The sequence below is a fragment of the Sus scrofa genome, chromosome 13 (genome assembly GCF_054392235.1).
Source record: "Sus scrofa isolate SSC_HxYL_T2T_F1_AM1 chromosome 13, Sscrofa_HxYL_maternal_Yorkshire_Landrace_v2.0, whole genome shotgun sequence".
NCBI classification, from domain to species: domain Eukaryota; kingdom Metazoa; phylum Chordata; class Mammalia; order Artiodactyla; family Suidae; genus Sus; species Sus scrofa.
This window is the reverse complement of record NC_139395.1, coordinates 108750629-108763831: the sequence shown is the minus strand read 5'-3', so window position 1 is coordinate 108763831 and position 13203 is coordinate 108750629. Positions and strand designations below refer to the sequence as shown.

The 13203-nt window shown below is 37.7% G+C and overlaps 1 pseudogene; it reads right to left on the bottom strand.

Annotated features, from left to right (window-relative positions):
- Positions 1 to 3055: 3055 nt before the first annotated feature.
- LOC146397546 (gamma-secretase subunit APH-1B pseudogene) lies at positions 3056 to 3707 on the bottom strand (annotated as a pseudogene).
- Between the last annotated feature and the right edge of the window lie 9496 nt (positions 3708 to 13203).

Here is a 13203-nt window from a genome sequence, read left to right as displayed (position 1 = left end):
GGCTGCTGATGTCTAAGACAGGCTGGCACCTTGGCTTCCTAGAGACCTCAAGTCCACTATGATCTGTCTTGGGGCTAGTTTGAGGCCAGTGGGAAGAATACCAGGTAGAAGGAAGCTTCTGTCATGACGGCTTATGCTATACCAACTCTATGGATAAGAACACCTAACATTTTTTTTTGGTTTTTTTTTTTTTGCTTTTTTTAGGGCTGCCCCCATGGCATATGAAAGTTTCCAGGCTAGGGGTCAAATGGGAGCTATAGCTGCTGGGCTACGTGTGGCCATAGAAACATGGGATCTAAGCCGCATCTACGACCTACACTATGGCTCATGACAACGCTGGATCCCAACCCACTGAGTGAGGCCAGGATCGAACCCTCATCCTCACGGATACTAATCAGATTAGTTTCTGCTTTGCCACAATGGGAACTCCCCACCTAGCATTTTTGATGCCTGTCTGTCACACTCAGCAAACACTGAAGTGTGCTTGAGAATAAAAATAAAACATTGGGAACAAAAGCCATTTTCTAAACATTCTGCAGATACCATTCATTCCTTTCAGCCATGTTTTCACTAAGATGCTCTAAAAGAGGCTAGCCAGTCCAGCAGGCCAGGATCAAGGGTAACAAAACTTTTCCAGGACAATTACTAATAATGAGTTAAAAATACATACAAATTTATTACGGAGAGAAAAATCAATCTCTATTATTCACATAGCAACATAGTCAAGTGCTGTAGCAATATCCACATTCCAAGGTCACCTTGGAATATGGTCACACTTCCCTTCAACCTGAGAAAGCCTGTGTGGAGGAGAATGTATAAGATTAATCCCATCACCTCCTCCCCAAACACTCAGGACTGAGAAAGCTCATTATCCATAGCAAATGTAATGCAATGCAGTACAATGCAATGCAATAAGATAAAAATAAAATAAAGTGCATTTCAATATATACACAGCAATAGAGGACTACTACTCTCACTCTGGACTTCCTGGCATCAGACAAAGCAAGGCTATTTGCAACAGTAGTGCCTATGCTGACTATGGCAATTTCACTAGAGAAATAAGGATTGCAAAGTTCCTTTATTTCCAGGTAATTTCCTGAACTAAGACAATAGTCTCACCATCAAAGCAAATTTTCTCAAAATGTTTTTATAAATAAGATTTCACAGTATACCAGATTCTTTATTAAATTTAAACTACTAATGCACTGAGGACATCCCCAAAACTTAAGTATGAGTAATAATAGTATTCTTAGATTTTTATACACTTTATAGATACCCAAGCATTTATTAGGCTATCCATTTAAGTGATTTGTAAGTCAGTAGTAATAACCAAATCTCTATTTTTCCTATCCTGTTCATCAAAGACACCATGTTCCAAAAGGAATGAAGCCCACTTCAGTGGGATCTTGTGTCCCTCAACTTTGCACAGTGAATTTAACTATTCAATCTCTATGTCCTTGACTCTATGACTTACCTAGTCTGAAGAAAATCTTATAGAAAAGTGGAAAATGGCAGAACAGAGTGGAAGCATCGGAATGAGTGTTTTGGTAAACTTTAAGGGAATAACTCTAATTGCCTATGTTTACAGTCTTACTATAATCCTCCTGAACCTCTAGATTGAAAATTTTTAATAATTTAAACCTGAGAAGGGATTTCAATAATAAAGATCTAGTTTGTATGTAAGGTTCTGGTTTCTGGAAAGATGTGTGGCTAGCCCAGCTGTGTTTCCATTTTAAACGTCCATTATCCTTCCTCAGCACAGTATTGACAAATTCTTCCATATGTCATGTCACTGGTGAGCCCCCTCAACTGCTACTTCTACTTCTTTTAGCGGCTAGCTTGCACATATGAGATTCACTGAAGTTCTCACTTTAGCATGTACGGAATTTCTTTTTCATGACATCAACTTCCTAAAAACCATCAACTGGGAACAATTTCTAGTTAGTAAAGGCACAACTTCTCCTTATAAAAGGAAACCGAAAGGGTTGTTTGGAAGCTAAAAAAAAAATCTTAGATATTCCTATAAAGTTATGTTGTATCTGCTACCAAAACCCAGAGACATTTACTAAATCCAAAGATTATGTGGATTATGTAAAAGCATGAATATGGCAGTTTAAGACATATTACCAATTTTCCACTATACCATTTGGGCAGAAATGTTAGTATTACAGGAACAATTATAAGTGTCAATACCACCCTACTGACTTGTTTTCCTGATGCTTTTAGTAAACTTCCGTCAGCTCCAATGAAGCATCACTCATCAACCTACAGGCCCATGAGATAGAACAAGGGGATTCACTAGTCCAGCAACTAGCACTCAGCAGGTAAACACTGCCTTAGGGTAGAGTCCATAAAAAGCCTTAAACCAAGGAAAGACTTAACAGAAGTTGCACAAACATTGTTGGTTTTTTATATTCCTAGGGAGTCAGAAATGATTGGTTTTTATTTAAAGAAATGGAATCTATGCTCAAAAACAATGTAATGTTTCAAAAAATGCAAAACTCAGAATGGAAAAACATTAGAAAAATACAGCTTATTAATCAGTAGATTACTTTGGTTAAATTGTCATAGTAAGTGCAATTTATTATTGTAGTTAGAAGCATGGTTCTCATTCAACAGGGTGCTAGTGAAGTACATGAAAACAGTTCACAGAGACCGTAGCCCTTTATCTTTTGTGACTTCAAAACTTAAAAAGACAAAGGCTAACTGGGATTTGATATTCAGATATTTACTTGCTCAACACAAATTGAGTTAGGAGATAGCTAAACATCTCATTTATTTATAGCGTTCTCTGAAAGTTCCTATTTGGACACCAATAGTTCTCATCTTGGTTGGAAATCAGAGTCATCTAGGAAGCCTTAAAAAATTACCAAGTGCCCAGACCAATTAAATCTGCACAGTGGAGCCCAGGAATCACTATTCTTTATGTTTCCCCAGGTGACTTTATGGGTAGCCAGGCTGCACACCACTGATGCATCCCTTTCAGAAGGTGGTTGCATGAAACATACTGTATCTAGATAGTTTTGTTTTTTTCTAAATTTCATCAGGAAAAGGGCTTTTTAGAAAAAAGGCAAAAGTTGTGCTTCCTCTAAAGGGTCAACTTACTGTTTCAGAAGCCTTTGGAGGTTATCTGGAGCGCTGCCTGAAGAGACAGAAGTCCTTGTCTTGACCCAGCAGGCAGAGTCTCAGGCTTCAGCAGCTGCCTCCAAGAATGAAGAATGCCCAGATGTCCCGTGAGCACCATGATGAAGTATGCTGATACCGTGTTTAATCCATGACGAGGATTTATGAAGCTCAAGGCTGACACCAGCAGATAGGTGAGGAGAACTACAAGACTGGCATATCACTTTTTCTTCTCACAGCCATCAAAACCCACAAGGTCCCACCCAGAACACGTGCAGCACTAGGATCACCATCAACGCGAAAGCTGAAATTGGGAATCCCTGGGGAGGGTCTCCATGAGTTCCCACTGTGCTCAGCCCCAAGGAGTCAGACTGGGTATTTATAAAGGAAAATATTCCACTCATGATTCCAAAGTCTAAGCCAGAAACACAGGCCAGCAGTTGCATAGAGAGTGCTGTCTCACCTGGGTTTAAACTCTTCAAACGCTCACTGGCTTTCTTAAAAAGTTTAAAATATGCAAGCCAGAACATTTCTTGGATACAGACTGAGGCTAACACTGCAAAAAGCAGGAGAAAATCTGCCATGAACCAAACAAAGGAGGAAAGCTCCGCTGACGAGGAAGATGGAGAGCGCAGGTGCGGGGGCAAGGACGGTGTCTCGGAAGATCCAAGAACCTAGCCAAGGTCCTGGCAACAGCGGAAGCTGACCCAGGAGGCTCAGCTGATCTGTATTCTTAATTAAGTCACCTTAACACAGATGTCTCAGCACTTACACCTTTTAATTGTTTTCATCTTAAATACTTTGGGCGGCTATGTCCTCAATAGTTTTCAAGAAGAGGTTTTGAAAAGCAGAGAGGGTGAGGGTATAAAGCATGAAAAGAAAGAGGAAGCACTCACTGTTGAAAGAGGGAAGTGTGAGATGGGCAGAGTTGAGAAAATGCAGGTGACAAAAACAAACTTACTTTTGTACAGTTTTGCTTGCGGTAAGATTTCTGCTTCAGCCAATAGAATAATCAAACACAGACTTGATTTTCCCTTCCAGAGAATCACCTGCATAAACCAACCTCTGCTTTTTCTCTTTTTGTTTTTTTTTAAATTGAAGTATAACTGATGTAAAACATTATTTATTAATAGGTTACAACATAGTGGTTCACAATTTTTAAAGGTTATACTTTTATTTATGAAACATTGACTATACTCCCTGTTATACAGTGTATCTTTGTAGCTTATTTATTTTATACCTCTTTATCTTTGACCTCTATCTTGTTCTTCCTCCCTTGCTTCTTCCTACTGGTAACCACTAATTTGTTTTCTATGTCTGTGAGTCTGACCAAACACTCCTTTAAATGATACAGCCCATGGAAACAGACATTCCACAAATGATGGTGGACTGAGTGATGGTTTCTCACATACTCTTCTTTTACAATCCATGCATTTGGAAATGGTGGTGATGAGTGAAGGAATTATGATGAGTAATGATAGCGTAGTTCTACGGTAAAAAAAAATGAGCCATGTTCTGGCATTAAAATATTTGTGGATATTTGATTAATCTCTGCTCAATGCTCTGAAACACTGCCTCTAGTCAGTAGCTTAGGTAGATACTCTCTCCTCTACTTATTTAACACGGCTGAAAGTATGGTACCTGGACATTTCCAAGACTACAGAGATTAACAGCTCAAGCTCTGGAGTGAGATGGAATTGGATACAAATCCTTGCCCCTAAAACTTTTTATTTTTGTGATTTTATGTAAGTTGCTACTTAGCTCCAGCCTAGGTGTCTCATCTAGAGATACTAGTTGTCTTTTTTTTTCAAGTAGAAAATAGTGATAATGAGTAGCTACCTGATATGATTGTGGTAAATAATGATAACAGCAGTGTAAACTTTCAGCCTAGTTCATAGTGTGGACTCAGTAAATACTAGACATTATTATTATTATAGTTATTAAGTATAAGGTATATTTCAATGCTCGTTTGAAGATGAGAGACATAGATACATAGATTCAAAGAACAGGAGAGTTAGAAGGGACCATAGATATGTTCTAATGCAGCACTTTTATTTTATAGGAGAGAAAGCTGAAGACCAGAGCGAGTGAATAATAACTAGAGTGAGAAAGCTAGTTATTGGAAAAAGCAGGCATCACGTTTCCATGGCTTGCCTTGCAGCCAGCGAGCGCCTGTGAAGGACAGCTGTGGAAGACAGCCTCCGGGGTTCTGGTTGATAGCCACTTGTGCAGAGCCTTTTGTTCCTAAATGGTTAGAACCTGGTCTAATTTGCAATATTTTCAGCCGAAAATTGAGTGTCTGACATAATTTGACTCTTGAAGCTCAGATCTTTTAGTTTATTGGGCATATTCTCATTACTTGGCAATTACTTGGCAATAACTGGTATCTTTAGAGTGTGAATTAAATATTTTAAGATTTAAATAAGCCCTATGTGAATGCTAAGCTTCTCATTTGTGGACACATTCTTCCCATACTCAGCAACTATTCAGCAGCTTCTTTTGCCAAGGAAATACCAAATATTGTTGAAAGAAAAAACAGCTGCAAAACAAAACAAAACAAACAAAAAACTGGCTTTTTAAGGGGCTTCCACAATAAATGGTTGAAGAACCTAGAAGGTGATTTATGGTGATGTTAAACAAAACTTTAAGAAATTATAGCTTCTTGGAGTTCCCATTGTGGCTCAGTGGAAACGAATCTAACTAGTATCTATGAGGATGCAGGTTCCATTCCTGGCCTTGCTCAGTGGGTTAAGGAGCAGGTGTTGCGGTGAGCTGTGGTATAGGTTGCAGATGTGGCTTGGATCCCATGTTGCTGTGGCTGTAGTGTAGTCCAGCGACTACAGCTCCAATTTGATCCCTAGCGTGGGAACCTCCATATGCTCCAAAAGACAAAAAAAAAAAAAAAAAAGAAAAGAAAGAGGAGTTCCCGTTTGTGGCGCAGTGGTTAACGAATCCGACTAGGAACCATGAGGTTGCGGGTGCGGGTTCGGTCCCTGCCCTTGCTCAGTGGGTTAGGGATCTGGCATTGCCATGAGCTGTGGTGTAGGTCACAGATGTGGCTCAGATCCCACGTTGCCGTGGCCCTGGCGTAGGCTGGTGGCTACAGCTCCGAATAGACCCCTAGCCTGGGAAACTCCATATGCTGTGGAAGTGGCCCTAGAAAAGGCAAAAAGACAAAAAAAAAAAAAAAAAAAAAAAAAAGAAATTATAGCTTCTAGTCTTAAATCAATAAAATTTTATTGAGCACTTGCTTTGTACAAAGCACTGTAGGTGATTTAAAAACGCATGTTATTTTTGCCTTTGAGGTACCGACAGTTTAGTAGGAAAAATAAAATGTAAGTAAATTAATCAGAAGTTACATAATAAAATGCAACTTAAGTAAGGTTTGAAAATGAACACTGGAGGGCATTGGTAGGCAGAGATCAATGAATTGCCAAGTGAATGGTGCTGTGGATATTTGCTCATTTTGCCTTTCCTCCTTCTTTCAGGACAGTGCCTGATTCTGGTTTTGGAATTATCTTTCCCTTGCAGTCTTGGGGAGATGTAAATTCAGGTGCTCTGACTTTCTCTAGCTGAGGAGTGATCTTGTGAACCAGGTCATGCCCACCAGCTTGTCTTCCAGAATGACTCGAAGATTGAAATTGTTCATAAAATTGTTGACCCCATTGGCTGACTTTATTGCTGATCTTTGCTGAGTCATGAATCTCTGGCTTTCCAGTCAATTCTTATACTCCTACTGGAAATAAACTCCTTTTCTTCATGGGTTCATTAGACTTGGTGTGCATAGTAATGGAAGATCAGAAGGAAGGAGATGTGGGTGTCAGGGAAGAGTGGCGATGACATTTGAATAGGACCTGGAAAGGAGGTGGAGGTAAGTAAATGAGGACTTTCAGTTTGGTGACATTCTATTAATTCTAATACTAGACCACTATAAGAACCATCTTATAGTTTGTGAACTAATTAGAAAGGTTGTTCACACACCTGAGGATTTAATGCATTGCTAAGTGCAAAACCAGAGCAGTAGTGTTGGAAAATATTTTACGTTAAAAAACAAAAAAGACAGCTAGAGCTGTAACTCCCTGAAAGTCCCTGTAGCAGTCTCTTCTGTGTTTAAGTCTCTTTTGCTTGTCTTAGTTCTATGATAATCCACACTTAAAAGTGGAATAAATTAATTCTTTAGTCTATCAAGATTCAGTAAAATCTAATCTATACTTTCTTCACTGAACAGTTAGAGTATTTGAAAACAATATTATCCCCCATTCAACAGTTGTTGTTCATATTTAAAACCACATATGGTGCTTGTAAAGAGCTCTCAGACATTAGTGAATATAATTTCCCAAAATCACTTTACATGCAAAGCCATTGTATAGCTTGATTAAATAATGTGTGTGAAATTCTGTCTGGAGATACACATGCACTTCCTAAGCCAGGAAGAGACAAATACCAATTCTCTGGGCTAGAATTTGGTCCAATTTCACTCAAAAATAATTTTGCTGTTGACAAAATGGAAATGTGCTGAAGAACTGGGAAAAAAGGAAAATGGAGAGATTAGTAAGGTCCATCTTCCCTTTTTCCTCTTCTATATGTATCATTTTATTTTTCTAAGCCAAGCTCAGAAGAGGAAAATACTTTTTTGAATGTGATTTTTTGACGGGGAAATAAGTCCATATTCTGCTCCTGCTTGTGGAATTAAAATACCTCCTACCTCAATTTTTATAGCAAACTAGTATGCCCACACTTGAATTTCTGGCAAATCCTGGAATATAATACTGTACTCATTTTGCATTTATTCCTTATTGGCTGGACGAATTTTTAAAACATGAGGTAAATCAAGTGGGGAGATTAAAATCAGATGGTTTTGTACAGACTATCAGTAATGAGGGTAAAATTGGCATTTTTCCATCTGCTCATTTGATTATACATTTTGTACTTATTTTTAAGGTCAAACTAGAGTTGGAAAGTGTTATTGAAGTCTAAAATGTAAAACATTTCTTAGTCATTTTCATAGTGAATTTTGAATCTTTAAAGTGCCCATGGCCAGACTATGCCAGGATATGATCAAGTGGGTTTTTCTTTCCTTAAGGAGTTTATTTTAAAATGTATGTGGCAAAGGCTTCTCAGTTAGTTTATCTAAGGGAGATCTTTGGGAATTTTTACCCTTGACTTCTTGTGTTGCCATGGGAATGTCCATTTTTATATCTTCAGAGAGATACTGTTTTTCAGTGTGACAGAGCAGAGAGAATGTAAGCCTTATATTTAGGAAATAATGTATCTACCTCTGGCCTTAACTCCTTGCTAGCTGTACCACTGTAGGTAACTGATTAACGTTCTCCAAGCCTTGGGTTTTTGTATTTTAAATGAAATTAATTTCATTCTGAAGGATTATTATGAGCATTAGAAATGAGTGCATCAGAAGACGTTTAGTACATAATTGTAATTATATTGATGTGACTGTGAAAAGGCTTCTTAACATGTAAATATTTCCTTCTTGACTCCAAGCTTACATCTCTCTTAAAGAGCTTTCTGTCTTTGTCAGCATAGTCCCTCAATCTATTTGTGATGTAAAATTTTTAAAAAATAGTAGAGAAGGAGGTGATCTGAGTTGTGGAAGAAAAGGAGAAAGACTTGAAACAGAGTGTTTCCTATTTCATTTCAAAGAGCTGAGGAAGTTGGAGGTGACAGATGGCAACTTGGATGGGTGCTGGAAAGTTTGGTGGTTTGTTGAAGTGAGGCCCTAGAGCAGCACTGTCCAATAGAAAGATCTGCAATTGTGGAATTGTTCTCTATCTGAAATGTCCAACAACATTGCCACTAGCTACACAGGACTACTGAATACACAAATGCAGATAGCGTGACTGAGGAACTTTAAATTTCACTTAATTTTAATTAATGTACATGTAAATAGCCATGTATGGCCAGTACATACTTTATTGGACAGCACAGCTCCAGAGAATCTAGAGGATATGAAATACTGAAGGAAGTTAAGGAGAGCAGATTTTAGCAAGTATTATCACAAATATTGTGAATTAGATCCTTAATATTTCTTGAGAGATGTAACTAAAAAATTGAAATTCATTTGAAGTTAGTTCTGAGAGCTGAATTGCATACAGAGTTAGATATAGATATGACTCACAGCTGAGGACAGGATATATGGGGCCCTGACTAATGCTGTGGTTACATGGACAGTAATAAAAATTTCCTTTCCTTATCATGTTGATAACTGAGAATTTTTACAGACATAAAAACTCATAAGGAAAGAGGTTATTTATTTATATGAATTTATTTATATAAATTCTTTTCACTTTAAACACACAACCATACCCAAACGTCTCATCTAGAACTCAAACTGTTATATAAATGAGTTCTAAATATTTGATTTAGAAAATTAGAGCTAATTATCTATAGGCTTTATATTGTGTAGCAGGATGTATTTTCTCAAATAATGATGACAACCGCCACTGCCACCAGGACTCATTTTATCTCTAGCAGTCCAATGGATGGGTCTTGAAGGTTCAAGAACCTTCAGAAATGCATAATATTTTGGTGTGTGTGTGTGTGTGTGTTTTCTGGGAAAAAATCTACATTCATTAGAGATTTTGTATTTGATATTTATTCTTTTAATTTTTCTTCATCTGCCTGGGAAATAATAACCTTGTTCACTTATTACTGTTGAATCTAAAAATACTAGACATATGCTTTCCCACCCCCCTTTGCAGAGCTGGGTGTGAACACTTGGCTCTTTATCTCTGTTCCTGAATTGGAATTGGGAATGAGAGAGGAAGACATAGGGTGGAGGTGCAAGTGGGGAACACTCTGATGTTGGGGGCAGTCATGGCAAGAGTGAGTCCTGAGCCCATGGAGGATGTCAGAATTGGCCTCAGGGCTGTCCTTACTGGCACTGACTCCGAAGAAAGATTTTGGATATAGTTTCTGTTTGCATAGCCCCAAAGGTGTTTAATCACCATGCCCAGAAATTCTGTGAAATACCCAATATCTCTTTAATGAATCAATATTTCACTTCGAGTTGGCAGAATGGGCTTTTGTTGCTTGTAGGTAGAACCCCAACAGGTATAAATATTTAAAAGGGTCTATAACCCTAAAATGATTAAGGACTATTCCATAAATCTAATTTATTACTGACTATGAGACTGCCACAAGTGGTATAATTGAGACAGAAACACAAAAAATCCAGAGCTGGAGAAAAGATGTAGGCTTCTAAATGACAGCTGGAGTTTATTCAAGAGTGTAAACTGCATTAAAATGTAGACAAAGAAAGTAGGGTGGGAAGGCTTACCTGTGCATCCCTGGCTTTAAAGGAGAATATCAAGATTCTGAGTTATCTCTGCTATGGTGAACATCTTAGAAATGAAAGACTTATGATGCCAGTAGTCTAATACTTCCCTTTTGCCCAAATATGTGAATCCAGTGACACTCAGTATTCTTTATCTTGTACTCTTCTTCTCCAAATTTGACATCAGTGATGTTTCTGGTCAATATTATGACACTCTTATCTAAAAAATCCAATCAAAGTATTCAAGCATATATATTATATTAATCTAAACCTACAACTTGACCATGCTTCTAGATTTGTAGAAATTAGTACAAATATATAGTCAGAGGATTCATCCTTGGAAATTGATATGCAATAAAGTAGATTATGGAAGTATATTTACTCCCTGCATATTTTAATGGGAGTTTCAGTTAAAAAGCATATTGGGCTAGAGTTTTATGATGCTGTACAGTTTCATCTTGGGACTAGAAGCTTAGGTACAGTCCCTTCTTACAAACAGAATAATAGAGTTTTATTAAAGGAAATCCATTCTTCCATCATTTACTCTATGTTTATACAACACTAGTATCACTGAATAGTCAACATATACATCAAGAAAGGAATAAGGAGAATTTCTTTTCACATAATGAAAGTTCTAAATTATTACATATTTCTTATTTAATTATGAATAAATTTAGAGGTATGTGCTACATTTATAATTGAACTAGTTTGTATTCATGGTCTCAAACATAAAGTCTCCAATATTTCCTTTCTTTCCCGAAAACATCATGTCATGAAACTTGGAAAATAATTTTTTTGTTTTTAAAAATTTATTATGGGTGTTCCTGTTGTGGCTCATTGGGATAAGAACCAGACTAGGATCCATTAAGCTGTGGTGTAGATTGCAGATGTGGCTCAGATTGGACCCCTACCCCTGTTGCTGTGGCTGTGGCATAGGCCAGCAGTGGCAGCTCCAACTGGACCCCTAGCCTGGGAACTTCCATGTCTGCAGGTGCGGCCCTAAAAAGAAATGGAAAAAAAAAATATTACGAAAATTTCCAAATGTACAAATACATAGAGCCAATACTCCTATGTACCCTGTACTGATTATGCAGCTTTCATGATTGTCAACAATCAACTATATTTATTTCATCTCTCTTTCCCCATCCCTGCCACCTCACCCCACCTTTTCTTTCTTTTGGTTGGAGTAGTTTGAAATAAATACAATACATCATGTCACTTCACTTCTCAATATTTTAAAATTAGTTTCCAAAAAATTAGATGTTTTCTAACATTGCTGCTACTTAAAATTAATAAATAATTCCCTAATACTATTTAATACCATGCCATATTCAAATTTCATTGATTTTCTTAAAAATGTCATTTTACAGTTTGACCTAAGGAAGATAGTTTGCACATATAATTATTACTTATCTTAAGCTTCCCTCCTCCCATTGCCCCCACACTCATTTTTTCAAGCCCATTGACCTGTACAAAACCTCACTTCCTGACTCTGTTGCTTCTTCGTGGTGCACTTTAACTTGTTTCTCTTATTGTAGAGACTTAAAATTAGATCTAAATTCAGATTCTATTTTTTGGGGACCAAAATACTTCATAAATTGCCAAACTTGGGAGGCAGAAAATGTCCCTGTTTTATGACACTAAGATTAATTCATGACTTTCAGGGGATGATGACATTCTGATTCTTTTACTATAAAGTTTTCTTTCAGCATATCCTCTAATAATTTTGGCATCTATTAATGACCATCGTCTCAATCAAAATTTTAGTTAGGGGTTACGAATTGTCGGCTGTATTTCTTCTGCATTCGTTAGCTGAGATTCTTCTTTACAGAGAACTTCCTCTCATCCATTACTTCTGTGTTGTTATTCTGCTAGTTCACTTAAAAAAAAAAAAAACCCACAGGATAAATGCCTGGTGATTTGTTTTTAAAGACCAATTTTCAGAGGAAAAAGCTGGAGTCAGAAGTTGATTCTGTCATGGATCACCAATCTCCCTGCAGAACCGAGACACTCACTACCCTAGTTGTGGGGACGTTTGGATGCTGTTGGCTCACAGTTGTTGACCCCTCCTTAGGAATATCAGCAGCACAAGGAGCTGTCTTATTCAACCTTATGCACATTGTGGACAAACAGACCCAATGACTGGTCACTGGTTTGAGGTGTATGCAATGTCTTGAACTGCTCTCCTTAAATCCTGACAGATATGAAAGGCCATCCCAACTCCCACACAAAATATCTATAACATGAGGATAAACTAAACTATCATGTTAAAGATGAGTTACGGTGATTCCAACAAATGGCTTATTTGAAATTTCCTAGACAACTAATCATGCAATAGCATGTTTGCTTATTTCTTTCTTTCTTTTTTTGCTTTTTAGTGCCACACTTGTGGCATATGGAGGTTCCCAGGCTAGGGGTCTAATTGGAGCTACAGCTGCCAGCCTATGCCACAGCCACAGCAATGCCAGATCCAAGCGGCATCCACAACCTACAACACAGCTCACAGAAATGCCAGATCCTTTAACCCACTGAGCGAGTCCAGGGATGGAACCTGCAACCTCATGGTTCCTAGTCAGATTCATTTCTGCTGTGCCATGATGGGAGCTCCTAGCATGTTTGCTTATAATGCATTATACTCTGTTGTATTGATTTGGTAATAGCAGGTGTGTAAGTAAAATCATAATTAAACTGGAAGGAATTTGATCTGCAGCACATAATTGATAAGATAAAGTAATAAGAAAATAATCTTATATAAAAAGAGTGTATAATGATGCATTTGCAAAAAATCA